The sequence below is a fragment of the Strongylocentrotus purpuratus genome, unplaced genomic scaffold, assembly GCF_000002235.5.
Source record: "Strongylocentrotus purpuratus isolate Spur 01 unplaced genomic scaffold, Spur_5.0 spur5_scaffold_18, whole genome shotgun sequence".
Classification (NCBI taxonomy): domain Eukaryota; kingdom Metazoa; phylum Echinodermata; class Echinoidea; order Camarodonta; family Strongylocentrotidae; genus Strongylocentrotus; species Strongylocentrotus purpuratus.
In genome coordinates this window covers 10,191,676-10,207,834 of record NW_022145603.1, presented here as the reverse complement: position 1 = coordinate 10,207,834, position 16,159 = coordinate 10,191,676, and the positions used below count along the sequence as shown (strand labels likewise).

The 16,159-nt window shown below is 36.7% G+C and overlaps 1 long non-coding RNA gene across 1 annotated transcript; it reads right to left on the bottom strand.

Moving 5' to 3' along the window:
* Positions 1 to 6,779: 6,779 nt before the first annotated feature.
* LOC115925411 lies at positions 6,780 to 8,562 on the bottom strand. Its single transcript, XR_004064696.1, has 3 exons — positions 8,468 to 8,562; positions 7,886 to 8,028; positions 6,780 to 7,340 (listed from the first exon to the last, which is right to left on the bottom strand). It is a non-coding gene; the product is annotated as an uncharacterized LOC115925411 (long non-coding RNA).
* Positions 8,563 to 16,159: the final 7,597 nt, after the last annotated feature.

The following is a 16,159-nucleotide window of genomic DNA, read 5'->3' as shown; positions in this document are numbered from 1 at the left end:
TTTACTGTTTTACCTTCTTTTTTCCCCCCTTTTATTCCCCCTTCCCCCCCTTTTTTTTCCTTTTTTTTTCTTCACTTGGCCGCCCAAGGGGGGGGGGGGTCAAACCGCCGAACCCCCTAGATCCGCCCCTGCGCGTACCCTAGAAAACACTGAGTCGGTGGGGGGGGGAGAGAAAAGTCGGGTGAGAAAGGGGGAAGACAAGTAAATGACGCTAAGTGACAGTAACGACAAATAAGGGGGGAAATGTAATCGGGAGATTTGGGGTCATTCCAGGAGGCTTGGGAAACATTATTGAATAGTGGGGGCCGACCGCAACAAATCTCGAGCCGCGGATTCAAAGTATTCCCTGCGCTACAAAGGCCATCACTCTTTAGTAAGAAATTTGAAATGGGCACAACATTTGGGATGTCTTTTAAATAGAAGCTATAATTATACTGAACAGTCAAATTTTAAATTAACGGTAAAGGGGCCGCTTCACAACTCTTATTTTGCCCTTCATTTGGCTTCAGCTCATACCAACTCGCTTGTGCTTGTATTTGAACTCATGTTTGTAGTAATCATGGACAGGGGCGGCGATCCTGGGCCCGATAGGGAGACACGTCCCCCATGAAATATAGATATAAAGAAATATAGCGAAAAGAACGTACATATTGGGCTTAGGGATTTTTTAGAATGCATTATTTCAGCATTCAACATTGCAAAATCTCGCTTGGTCGCTACGCCCCCTCGTCCGATCACAAAAAACTATGATATGACGCTCCCGGCCGTGATTTATCCATGGTTGGTGTAATAGATCTCTTTCTTTTTTGTTCATTTCTACTAGCCTAATTGTGTGCTTTTTCGCGCAGGAGGGGGGGGGGAACTGAACTCAGACGAGGATTAAGAGTCGAGAACGGTACAACGAATCACGTATTTTTTCGGTAATTGGTGGCTTCTTTTTTCGGTAATGGGTGGCCTCTACATCCCCCCCCCCTGAAAAAGGTCTAGCGACACACCTGCTTGTAGGTACCGGTGTAGTGCTTCTAATATGACCTTGTCAGTATTGGTATGTTGAGTTGAGAAAAAAAATCCGCCACCCTCCCCCCCCCCCCCCCCCCCTATTGGAAAACCCTGGATCCGCGCCTGGTACCCCTTTCCTATTACTTAGTCGCAATGGTTCTTTTGTCACTACCCCCTTCCCTGACCGAATCTAAAAGAAGCCTCCTTGCTGTATAATTAAAAAAAAGCACATGATGTTAATACTTTCTAACCAAACAACATGCCCTAGCTTAGTAAGGTAAGGTGCCTGTTCTTTAAAACACCTGTGTGTTTTTTTAAACAGGATTCAAAATAATATTAGTTGGAGATAATATAGAAATGTAATATTTTAGTAGCAACAGTGGGTGAAAAAACGTTATTACAGACACTATCATTTACAATCGATGTGAAAGTGAATCTAACACTGATTCTTTACGATGGTCTATTATTTGTGCAAAACGACTACAATATCGTGATGAATTTGTATAAAATAAAGGAAATCTTAAATGACTAATGTACGTACCAATACAAAGGTGTTCGGGAAATTGCACTTCTTTTCGGCCATATACACCTTTTGATATTTTGCCAGGTCGATATGTTTTCAAAGCTTGTCGCAGTTCATGGATTTCTTCTACCATTTGGTCTTTGATAGATGAAGCCATGTTTGATGTGTTGCTAAATTGTTTGAAAATTAATATGTGCGTCCACCCGCCATGCGAGCAAAAATAGTTTCAGGTTTATGAGAACGAAGTGCCACTCAATTTAACGACCGGAAGTTTCAAGAGGATCACCTCACACTTCCGTATACTGATGCTGAAGGGAGTTTACAGATATCGTCTGCGCTTGCGCGAATCTCCGATATCAACTTCCGGGGTCAGGTCATTCGTACTAGAATAGCTCTGCCAACTGTGATCAACGTGCTCAACCCGCGAACGGACAATACTACAAATTTGTTTCGGGAAAAATTTCGCTGTATATTTCTTCTTATCAATCTATTTCATCTCCTTGGTCATAATAAATAATATAACTAGCTATTACTATGACTTTGATTGACATTTTCTTCCTAGAAAGTTGCAAAAACGGACTGTGTACTTGTGTATAAAACGTTGTATGGTGACATTACTTACATGAAATTAAACGCGTGGGACCGACTACTGGAAATACGGACTTCAACCAATTTGACTTCGTTTTAATTATTTCGCGGTGAGTAATTCGAATCAAACATGAACAAGATGAAAACAAATATTCTTCAACAGCTCTTAAAGCAACAATCTTTTTGTTGCCTTTTGTTAAACAATTTTGAAAGTCATTTTGTTCGGTGTTTGGTGAGGCTGCAAAGTGGCCTCACACTCAGTCACAGCTAGCAGCTCAGCTCAGCTCAGCTTCTCCGGAACCAAATGCCTATCAAAATAATCAAGTTTCATGATTCCTTTGATCTGCGATATTTCTACGATGATGTTGTTGTTGATGATGATGAAAAAAAAAGATTAATTTTCCAACGGTGCACGGACTTGTCATTATTAGGATAATGATATGATTATTTCTTAGTTACTGCAGTGCATGCAACAATTCTTAATTTTGAAGTAGATCTAGGTCTACAAAAATTAAAGATTTTTTTTGTATGGGGGCCAGGGGGGAATGGGGAATTGTAGAGTAGATCTACCTTACTACATGGTTCTTATTTTGTTTATTGCATATTTTATCTTCCAGAACTACATCATGGGAAGAATATGTGCCATCATCGGCTGCTCGAACAGCGTGGAAAAACTGTCCCATTGGTATGGCCAAATGTGTCAGTTGCATGGAAAGAAGAACGGGAGCTGCATTTGTCTACCGCCCTTTCAGCTGCTTCCCTTTCCTTTTGAGCGAAAAAATCCAGAGAGGCGAAAAAGCTGGATCGAACTCATCAATAGGAAAGCCAAAGATGGTAAAAACTGGCAACCAAAATCTCAAGATAGAATATGTTCAAGACATTTTAAGGAAAGTGAACCGACAGTGTCATGGCCTAATCCAACGGAAAAATGAGATACAACTTACAATCCTCCACAGCGAAATCACCAAGGCAACCCCCAAAGGAAAGGCCTGCTTATTCAGACGTAAAAAGAGCACAGGCACAAAGAAAGAGAAGACAAGATATGCCTCATACAAGCTCATCTCTTGAAGAAAGGGTTTTGCATCCTGCTGAAGAAAATGTACCACCGCTCAAGAAAGTTGTCAACCCCCTTGCAGAGCACTATTATTTTTCATTGGGCAGTACACAAGATCAACCAGATATTACCGCGGAAAAAGCCCTGAAATATCACGAGTACTGCGAAGTAAAAAAAAAATTTCTTTGCTGAATGTGCACTCAGGGAGGGACGTATTGACAAATTAGAAACACAGCTGACTTTGCGGCAGAAGTTGGAGAGAGAAAAAGCTAAAAATGCCAATTTCGACATAACTGGCATAGTATTAGCATCTGATGCAAGGGTGAACAGCTACACAGGAATTGATTCCAAAGAAAAACTTGAATGCCTTCACTCATTTCTACTGGTAACATCGTGGAGGCTAAAAAAATCTGAGCTGCATGGTCCTAAAAGAGACCGGAAATGCCAGACTTATTTTCCCCCATAGACTACCTCCACAAAACTACAATGTCTGATCAGGCTGTGCCTGATATAGATATGTTTTTTTTTAAATCAATATTTCCATAACTAAATGACAAAACAGCTAATGAAAGCCACCAACATTTCTGTATGGCCACAACGTTTGTCATTATCAATGTTGTACCCATGACATTGATATTTCTTTTAGACCAGAAACGATGTGACCAATTCACTATAATGTAAATGGGAGTAAATAAGTGAACCTTGCATGAACTTGCAGAAGTCAAAACGTTGCATTAGTCGAAGGTATTGATCAGGGAAAAAATTAACATTGATTTGTCGGGGGCTACTTTTCAAGCTCCCGTGCATGAAAATAGCACTCTAAAATTTAATTTGCATTGAACTCTATGCAAATTTATGGGGGCTCTTTTTGGCATTTCGGGGACTAAATCGTCCTGAGCCCCCGTGTATTTTTTTCACTGCTGTCTTATAATTTCCAGTGTTATTTTACCCATGTACATCTCAATCAAATTTTGTCCCAGTAGATTCAACATAGTATGTCAAAGTTGAATGTATTAGGAAATTATTTCTCCAACTAAAAATATTTCACACCTTCCACAATTTTTTTTTTCCAAACGCAACTTTTTCTCAACCATGCTCGATGCCACAAATTTGTTCTTTGCTGATCATCAGTTTGTTTTTCCTAAAGATATGTAAATACAATTTTAAATGATTTTTTCTTTTTTTTTTCTTTTTTTTTCTTCAAACTTGTAACTTGAGGTATTTAGACGTTTTCATCATTTTTTTTTAAACAGTTTACGATGCTGTTTATAACAAGAGTGTATTACATGTACTATCGCAACTCCAAATACTTACGGTATCTTCTCACAATTATGTTCAAAACATTTGTTTAAAGGGTGACTAAATTATATGTCACATAATTCATATGCTTCTGGAGGTGTTTTTTTTTTTAGTGTGGAGCTTAGCAGGTACAACAAACGTAATAGATAAAATTAATATAAACAAATATGAACAAAATGTACATGTGTAATTTAGTCACCCTTTAAACAACCCCGATGCACTATACTGTACTGTCCTTTATCAACATTCATCCATCGCAACTGCTACTATACACCCAATTTCACTCACATTAAAAAAAGAAATTACTCTGACCATGAAAATTACTTTGAAATCGGTTATAATCTGCTTCACTTTTTTATTAAAAACCTCATCAAGATATCTTCCTACACATGGTACTGTATACCATCAGGTAAACAATTCAAATTGCAATTTACAGTAGATTTTAAAACTAAGATTTTGTAGATTTGTCGGACTGGCTGGTGTTTGTTTTTGTTGTCACATGTCAATCGGAATGTGTGCTCTGTGTGTGGGTAGTGGCGTGTTAAATATTACTGTGATCCTATTTAACTAGAAATTGTATACACATTACAGTTCTTTTAAAAAAATTGACATTAAAACCGTGCTCAATTCAAGTTCAGCGCAAAAAATGAAAACAATACTTAAAACTCGAACAGAAATATAGCAACCGACAAGCTAGAGATATAGATTTTACACACGTTTATGCATAGCTTACGTACGTAAGAACCAGGCCCCCCAAGCTCCGCCATTTTGTCCGGATCCATTAGAAGCCAAAATAAGCCCCCTTGCATAATTCATGAGCCTTATGAATTATGCATTCTGTAGGATGCTTCCCGCGAAAAGTGTACTGGAATGATGTTCACTACATGGTAAAAGACAATATGCGTATCAGCGTAATTAGAGAGGTCAAATAATCTACTGTACGGAATTATGGGTAATTTATTCATCACGCTGCGCGCTAGCAACGCAAGTGATTCAGCGAATCAGCATGGATTATTCTGATGCGATCACCGTTAGCTGAAATACGCGCTCGAACGTGTATTATCGATCACCAGTAAAACAGCTGGTGTACCCAGGATGCATCTGGGAAGTGGACCTTAAAGTTCCACTCGTTGTTGTGTTGTTTGAGTTTTAATGGCATGTATCATTCATTTATGAATATTTACGCCAACTAATTACATCATTACACCTATACTTAATAATATTCCAGCATTAGATTTTTCTGAAAATCTCTTTCTTGACTAAAAAATGATATAACCATCCATTTTCAACACATTCTCTGGCTATGATTATACATTTTAAATATGCAGATGTATTAAGTTGCCTTATTTTAGACAAACAAATTATGTGGCACAGTGGATGGATTTTCCCCATCCACTCTCATCGTGACCTTAAAAATTCCCTGTCTCTCTCTTTCTCCATCTTTCTCCATCTTTCGAAAAATATCGTCTGCAAGTTGTGTTCTCTTTACTGAACAACCTGTTGCAATTCCTTTCTGTCTCACTTTCATAATAATAACAAGTAATAACAAGTACGACCACTCATTTGCATGCACTCGCTATCAACCATTCTATATTCACTCCATTACCCTCCACATTTCACTTGGATTCTCTTCACTTTTCCTGTTTGCAGCCTTTGGAGGAGCTTCGAACATTTTTAACGTAGAGACCAGATAGATCGGAAAGTATGTTAATCATTTTATTCAAATGTTCCAACTTGAAAAAAAAGGAAAGTGAAACATTGTTTAATTTCATCTTGACATAAATGATTTCTTTTTTTAAAGACAATTGAATTTAACACTAGAAATTTTGAATTGGCCGGGTTGCCTGCCACCCCCCCCCCCCAAGCCCCAAAGAAAACAACAACAACAACCCAGAAGTGGTACCAGGGTTTTAGTTAGGAAGCCCATGTCCTGCATAATTTTTATTTTAAAGAATAATTTATTTTTTTAAAAATAATCTTACATTGGTATACTGTTAATTTCACTGGGACACCATCCCTTTCCCTTAACAATAAACACTGCAATTATACTTATATTATTACTTCTAGCAACATAAATGCTATAATTCAAAACGTTTTTACTTTCTAAATCCTTCTAATATAAACATATGATAAATATAATATTGTTTACACTTTTGCAACCAGTTACATTATGTACATGGTCCATGTAGAAACAGCACCAGGAAGAGGATTGCAACCCCCCCCCCCCCCCGTTTTCTTAAGTTAAGAAGTATCAAAACATGATTCTATTAAAATTAGTACTTTGGATACGAAAGGCAATGGTGAAATGGCAGTCTGTCTATGTCTTTCTATATTTAATGCATTTAGAGGGTTGACTTTCAAACCTTCTTACATACAATACTTGAAGCAGCATTATACTGCAATAATGTAATACTCTACAAATCCTCTAAAATACAGAAGTCCATAGAGGTAAATGAATTTCAACATGTATAATTATAATTAAAATATCATTAATTATTCAATCTTTGATATAGACTGGTAGATCTTTATCACTCAAATTTCAAGGAGAATCTTTCGGCCCAGTCCTCCCATAAGATGGTAGTTGACATTATTAAAATGTTAATGTTTATTCATTGATGATTAGTTATCTTTGATCATTTGAAAGTTGACATGATGATAAATTCATTAGCTTTATTGAATGTGGTATTCTACAAACATATAATACAAATAATAAATAAATATCATGTAAATATTCAAGTTTAAACCCATCTCTACTGTCCTCTTTCATTATATGAGGGTGGCATCTTCAAGACGTAGTCCCATGTAGATGTCTCTTGCATTCATCAATAAAGTTGTAGCCTAGTTTTCAGAAGAAAGGGCTGTAACGATAACCCAAGTCTGTTGAATGGAAAAATGAAATAAGATACAGTGTATAAGAAAAACAACAATGACTAATAACATACACCCTGATACCTGCTCTGACAACATGATAAAGGACTGAAATTCACTTGGGGTTATAGTGGGCAAACCAAAACTATTTTTCCTACAAGACTAGTTACTGACCACATCTTAGATTATTTCTGATGATCCCATTAAGATGATAGGCCTGCTGGAGCTTGGATCAGACAAGGTATGAAATAAGTAATATGTGTACAATGTACTTGTATTGTGAACTTGTGCTCATAATTGAATAATACTCGGTTAAGTATGGGACATAAAATGACCAAACAACTTGGACCAGAGAATGTACTTGAAATAATGATATTGAAACATACGTAATGTAGACTTATATTTCATCTATATAAATATTTTATTTTAAATCTAAATCACAATTGTGATATTCAGTATTCTTTTACAAGTAACGGACAATGAGAAATATCTTTGTCAGATCTATAACTTTCTGCATGAAATGTGTTCTACAATAGTTTATTGGGGGTACCTACATTGTATATTAGCACACTTGCTCGTATGAAGTGTAGTAGGCCCGCATCTCTAGATATAGTGATTCTGCCAATATCTGTTCTTTGTTCCTCTGCTGGGTTTGTAATCAGCATGCCTTCATCCTCCACTGTAGAGAAGCATCATCCTACAAAGAGAAAACAATGTAGGTACTTCAATTAAAAAGTGATAATAATAGATACATATCAACCATAATACATGATACATCCTATAAAGAGACTTTCATTAATCTTATGTTGTGTTCTTCTTCATCTTCATTGCTCAAGAAGTGAAAGGACCACTTACAAAAAAAGTAATGAGGGGTCCTGTGTATACCCTACATATATGATCATTATTATTATTATTATTATGTAGTGCTTTGAACGTGCATTAGACATCGTTCTTCTACACACAGGACCTCCTGTAAATAAGGACAAATCCCTTTGTAAACAAAGAAAGGGAAGAACTAGAATAAAATATCCCCTCCACTATATACACCTGCAACATAAACTTAGTTCCATTTCCTTTTTAGTGAATTAATAGGTGGTCGTTTAATATTTGTGTGCTAAATATCCTGAAAATGTTACCTGCATGGGAATTTCAGCTTCATCTTGCAAATATAAGAAATGTTGTAATGTCTACTCATCAGTTAACTCCTTCAAGCTCTTCATAAGTTTCAATCTGTTGGAACAAAAAGAAAACAAAATCAATATGACAATCAAGGCGTCCCTTTCTCCTTAACAAAATAAAAAATAGATCTGGCATGAAAGCTATTTTTCATGTCATGGTTGGCCTTAATTTTAATATGGTGTGGAAATCAACATTCCAATTTAATGGACCACAGACAAGAAGAAGTGGACTACATAAGTAAACATAATTGTGGACTAGGGGTCTTCTCTTACACAAATAGATTTATCATCATGAACTGCACAATTTGGAGAAGAAAAAATCTCTAATAGTCTATATTAAAAGAATTAATAGGGGTCAGGCGCATACGCAGGTTAACCCCCCCCCCCCCTTGAGCTTTTTTTATGTGTATGTTTTTCTGGAACCCCCCCCCCCTTTTGAGTGTTGATTTTTTTTTAAATAATTTTTTTTTTTTTAATCCTAATGAATGACCTAAAAAAGATGACTCCCCCCCCAAAAAAAAAGTCCTCTCACCCCCCCCCCCCCCCCCGCTTATTCAGCGGCTGGCTGGGTCGTTGCGAAGTTTTTGGCCTGATGTTAAATGTTAAACCCGCCCCCCCCCCCCCCTTGAAAAAATCCCGAGTAGTCTACGCCACTGATAGCTAGGGTCTAGATCTAGATCTAGATCTAGTAGGTCTAGACCCTAGACTAGGTCTAGACTCTAGTAGTAATGACAACTTGACAAGAACGCTGGACCCACACAAAATCTAAATATTAAATAAACAAATCCTATAGATCTAGTGTTGATGTTTTTTAAATATATTTTATAAATAAATTTCAGGTTTACATCTAAATGAATAGGATTTAGAGTTGTTTGATTATCAATGGTCACAGATAATTTTGGTCTAGGCCTAAATAAAGTTGACACGCACCGCGTACCGATGATGCAACTGAGCGAACGGATGGCACCGATATTGATAAGTAAAGCCATCAGAGTCCACATCTACTAAAGATTTTATCAAGAATTAATCCACTTGGATTAGGGTCTATATAAAAAATCATGCTTCGTAGATTATTTTAAGGTGTAACGTTAAATCTAGATTTAAATTAAATCGGTGATTGGTGAATTAGATTCATGATGACGATCAGATCTGAAATAAAACTTGATTAGAAAGTTTGATCTTGATGCAAATGAGCACCGAAATTCCCCGGGCTAGGCCTGCCGGAACCCCGGGGCCCTAACTGGAGTACCGTACTAGGGTGAAATGACGGCAAACCGCAGTCAAACTACTTCATGACGATGAAAATCAAAGTGCAATTTCAAGAGCAATATTTATCTAGTCTTTTCCCCAAAAATCTGTTGAAAACTGTCACCAAATGTAACGAAATTACCGTACATCACGAAGACTATTGCAGCTTTTTCAAAATTGATGACTAAATTCATATTTCAATCAATTACTCACCCATTCTCAATGAACTAACTCTTCTCAGTTTGTGCGAGTGTAGTAGCGTCGTGCATAAATCTGCATAATTAAAGTGACGCAATGAGGTCAAATATATTATCCGGTTTCTTAAACGATACTATCGATAAAATACATATTCATGAGGCTCTTATCCAATCAGAAAGCCGCCACGGGTGCTTATTTTGTCTTCAAATGATCCAAAAGAGGCGGAGCCTAATCCCATTCGTCTGCATGGTTTCCGCGCGTGCTGCTTTCCGTCTAGTAATTATATTTAAACGTCTTTGGTAAGAACTTCCCCGCACGCACCGCGTCCCGAGTCCGTGTACAGCTGACCCCTGACACAATGACGTCACAGACATCCGGTCGATAACTGTAAAACCCCTTATTGACTCTCAAACCAATGGTTGAGGTTTAGAAGCCCATCATGGTACAAACGTCCTTTGGGTTGACATTAATCCACATTTGCCACTCTCCATCCAGGTGTAAACGTGTACATTGCAACTACCGGGGTGTATAGTTATTGCAGGACCCTGCATGAAGAAGAACACCCTTATTTATTTATTCATGCATGCATGTTCCAAATTTTACTATTCATTGGAGTCAACATCACATGAAAAAGAATATGATATTTATACAATCCATTTTAACTGACTTCACGTGAAAGAATATAAGGATTTGTTTTCAAAGACTAGTTGCAACACAGTTTAAAGAATAAACACAGAGAGGTAATAACACATACGCAAATAGAACGTGAATCGTTACAACACCTTTCAAATATATTATATGACAAATAAAATTCCTAATGGGTAGTGAACTATTTTACAATATTTACAAAGAACAAGGCATAAAAAATAAAAACAGAAATATATTATAGGGTCTAGTAAATGCTTGACGCTGATGATACTTCGTTGTGTAAACAATATCATTTTATTGTACTTGAGGGGCAGTCCTTTTGAGGGACACCTCCTTTCTGTAAAAATCTTCTAAACCTGCCTAAAGAAAGCAGAAATGATCTAAAATTACTGTTTCACCTTTTCAGCCACTCCAAACGTCTCTACTCTGATATTAATTTGGCTTTAATATACGCAGAATAATCAGATGATCAAGTCATTAAAAGTTAGAGGAAAATCCGAGTATAATAAGAAGGGGTATGAATTTGGGAAATGTGATCTATGAACCATACATTGGCAACTCTGTGACGTACCTTGCGAGGTTCCTTCCCAAAGAAATCAACAATTGCTATTGTACCTAAAGAAAATTTTCAGTCATACTTGAACCCTAAATATAATTATTGCAAATATTTGTCCATACAAGCGCCTGCATGAAACGAATCGATTCCGTCATCAATAACTAAGAAAATACTCAATTTATATACAGAGCGGTTGGAGAGGCCCCGATTGCGAGATACGTTACAGTGTTGCCGTTTTGCGGGCCACTAATGACAACTTTATATTTTTATAACTTTCCTACTTTAAATTGGATATTGTTTAAGGACCGTCAATACTACTGGGCCAGAAGGGATTATACCACACAGCGAGGTCAATGACAGGTGGCTATCTCATTAACTCAGCTCTCACCTAACATAAGAAAAAAGGATCATGGGGGACCAACAGACACCGATTGGGGAAGTTTTCTATATAGAGGGAGCAAGTAGCTACAAGTAGGACAGTGAGGCTTTAAACTTTCACTTATTTGTTTGTCTCGATTTTCAGCTTGTATTAATACCAATAGGAGGCGAAATTCGGCTTTAGAAAGTTAAATATATCCACTTCAAATGCTAATCTGTACAAGTATAGATACATGAAGTGGATGCTGCTATTACAATTTTCTTGTAACATTAAACAAATATATAATTCGAAAAGATGTCTAGCTTAAAGTCATTAATCAATGATTCCAACGATTGGAGTTTAAAACCTTTGCCGTGAGACACATATTCTCGATTAGATATTGAAGAAAAAAGTGATTTGCGTGTTTAACATAAAAAGTCATAAAGCATTCAAAATTTGCCTCTTTTGCATGATCTTTTCATCGCTTTTTTTCACCTCTTTGTCAACTCTTCGTCATCTCTTTTTCATCTGTTTTCTACTTTATTTCCGTGGAGGAGTTCATCCACAACACAGATCTCTCAATAATGCAACTCAGTGAATCAGACGAATTCAACAAATATCATCATCAAATGTAAATTGTTTGCTACATTGTTAGCCTGTACAACGTGACGTGTATTACTCTAACAGTAAACGGTAATCAACCTAACTGACAATGATCATGATGGCGAAATAAGCGATGATGACGCCAAAGTCGCGTGCGGGCAAAACAAGGCTAAGAGTGGGTGAAATCTATTGACCATCGCATAACGCCCACCGCGCACCATAAGATGTGACTATGATCCGAATAAACCATTTCCGTAATGTAATAAGATTTGATGCAATCATCTGTGTAGCGTGCCTCGTTTATTTCATTCACTTCCATGAAAATAAGACATAAGACAGCCTTTTACAAATATGTCAACACTTAAATGTCTGGAATGGTATATAGAGCCAATTCATCGTTGTGTGACAATTGACATTCACCTAAAATGTAATTAAATTGTAATAATATAGTTGGGAGATTTAAGGAATCGATCAGATCAGTTTTTCCCAATTTGTATCATTAATAACGGTTTGATTTAACTGAAAGTTTCAGATTATATTTAATTGTACATCTAGCATTGATGTCACTACCTTAGCTACCTTTTCTCTCATCTGAACAATGTTACCAAGTCCCTTTAAATTTGATTACATTACATATATGGCCTATTTGAAACAATTCATGCGACAGTTTACAATTTGAAGTCAATGTTGGCAGTTTACTCAGACTAGCATGCTTGCAATGTACCTAATTTCAATTTCAAGTAATAATTAAGCTATTGTTCAGAACCTAAATCAAGAGGATTACATCTGTATATATTTGCATAGCTAATGTAATTGCGATTTATTCGAGAATTTTATCGCTCTCGAATCGTATCTTGTGCTGTGGGCTTGAAAGGCTTTATCGATTGAAATGATGAAGCAAAAATTAATGCTGATTCTACACTGTTGCTCATAACGGTGGAATATTTTTTTTTATCCCAATTTATGGAATTATTTTAAAAATAATTTTAAAATACTAGATCTAGATAATAGTATACAGTCTCAGATTTTATTGAATAATAATTTGCCAATATGTGTTTTGCGTGACTGCTAAAGCATGTATATTATGCTACTATGTTTATCAACTAGGGGACCTATGCCCTTAAGTCATAAATGACAGTAATGAGGATTAATGCCTCACAAAAGGGCTCTGATATAGCACATCGACACGGTGTTGATCCTGGGGCCTCACAGTTACGAGGCCATTGCTTTGTCACTGAACCATGACTGTACGCAGCGGGGGCTAGGGTAGGGGGCAGTTTCCATAAATTTAAAAAAAAAACAGAAAATGCAATAAATATTCAATAATTTATTGCATTCTACCCCGGTCCCCAACATAAAAAAATCCTCTGGACGGCCATTTATTATGGCTCAAGGCATGGGCACACAGAAGATTTTTTTTATGTTGGGGACCGGGTAGAATGCAATAAATTATTGAAAATTTATTGCATTTTCTGTTTTTTTTTTAATTTATGGAAACTGCCCCCTACCATAGCCCCCGCTGCGTACAGTCATGGTTCAGTGACAAAGCAATGGCCTCGTAACTGTGAGGCCCCAGGATCAACACCGTGTCGATGTGCTATATTAGTGCCCTTTTGTGAGGCATTAATCCTCATTACTGTCATTTATGACTTAAGGGCATAGGTCCCCTAGTTAATAAACATAGTAGCTTAATATACATGCTTTAGCAGTCACGCAAAACACATATTGGCAAATTATTATTCAATAAAATCTGAGACTGTATACTATTATCTAGATCTAGTATTTTAAAATTATTTTTAAAATAATTCCATAAATTGGGATAAAAAAAAATATTCCACCGTTATGAGCAACAGTGTAGTTAAAGAACAATAATGTAAGAATTTATATTATGGCTATAAGTTTAACTTTGATAATGATTGAATTATAGCACAGATAAAGTTGCAAAATAATACAATCACCAAACTGAGGGCCGAGATGGGGGAAAACCCAGTCAGGAACATAAATAAATAAATGACAGATTATCTCATCCTGCTATTTTTTTCAAGAGCTCCGAAACTATGTTTATATATTGTAAGGATGAAAAGCGATCCGTAACCCCCCCCCCTTTTTTTTTCCTTCATATTTCTGTTATTTATTTTTATTCTGTGTTTGCATTATTTTGTTTTACAGGCTATTTGGCGGGATATCAAATCAAACTAGATTTGTAATACTTGTTTGGTACAAGTATAGGTGGGCTGGTCCAGCTAAAATTTTAGACAAAATGAAGGGCACATTTGAGATAGTTAATTGTCTCAGCTACATCATACTCAAAGTTCAGCGTAAACGAAGCTAAAACGACGGAGATATTGCTCGCGAAAGACGGGAATGTAGAATCCAGTTTTGAGAAAAAGTCATGTCCCATAGAGAATACACGCAAAATGTGAAAAATTGAAATGCCTCCTTTAATCGCAAAAAATACACCATGATAACTATGCCAAAATGAAGGATTGTAGTCACTTTATTTGTAGAGAATTGTCTCATCTACAACATATACAAATTTTAAAGAAAATCGATCAATATCTACAGAGAAAAAAAAAAATCAATTTTCCGTAAATATGCTGACGTCATAATATGCAAATTGGAATGTTGATTTCGGAGGCCATTATGATGACGTCATGAGTTAAATGAGGGTCAAATGAGACATGAAAAAATATCTCCGAATCATACTCTATCAAAATATGAAAACAAATTGGGGTCACCTTGCATCCTAAAGGGCTACAATGGATTTTGTATGGGAATGTTTTTGCCCATATATGCTATGTATTACAAGAGCCCTCGCGCACGGAAATTTATGTTAAACGGTCGATCATTCCGTTATTAATAGTCATAAAGAGACAAACATGGTATCAATTTGTTCTTAAAAATATGTGGAATATTATGAAAGAAAAAAAAGGAGATTTTATGTTTTGTAATAGTTTTACGCGCGAAAACGCGCGCGCAACGCGCGCGCATGTGCGTGTGCGCGATTTTTTATCAAATGCTTAGAATGGCCTAAAACGTATGCAAAATGATTTTGAGACGATTTTGAGCATTTAAAAAATTTGCGCGCGCATTGACGCGCGGACGTACGCGCACGCGCGCGTTATTTGACCTGAAATTGACCGGACGGATATTGACCTTGATCATGGTAAATATTAATGAGAAATACCTTTTGGTTATGAAGATATGATCATGAGTTGATTTTCGTAAAATTTTACAAAATGGCGCCTAGATGACGTCATCAGTGAAGGTCAATGTTGAAAACGTTATTGTGCTTCGTACATATGCCTATACATATGTGTGCCAAATTTCAAGGCATTTGATTGAGCCATTTTCGTGTTATTTTGTTCACAAAAAAGTGGTTAGAAATAAGAAAAATATTTAATAATAAATAAATAAAGGCAATTCTAACGAAATTATAAGGTGGTCTGTACTATATACAGCCCACCTGATAAATAATTCCTATTGATGGTTGCAAAATAATAATATGCCTTTTGAACACATAATCTTTAAACACACACCTCCGTTTCTCTCGTTACATCCCTTTTTCAATCACTCTATGTCTCTCTCTATCTCTCTCTCTCCCTCTCTTACTCTCTGTCTCTCTTTCTCTATCTCTTACTCTTTCTCAATCTCTCTCTGTCTCTCTCTCCGTCCGCCACCACTATCTCTCCCTTTCTCTTCCTATATTACTCTCCCTCTAATCCCATCTCCTCTCCCTTCCCCTCTCTCGTTTTTTGCTCTCTCTCTCTCAGTCTATAAAATGATCAAGAGAATTAGTGCATGGGCTGAGTGTCACAATTTGATACTCTTCTCGATTATTTACTAGAGGGCGTCTGTCAGATAATACATCCGTAAACATTAGGTCACAGATTGAAATAGCAAAATTACATTTGACGGAAACTACTTCCGACATAAAATGTGGAATTTGGACAAGGGTGTTGGAAGAAGTTCCGTGTTTCGTTATATGGCGATACAAAATACAAAATGTGACGAGGGTAAAGTTCAAGTTCTTGTGTCC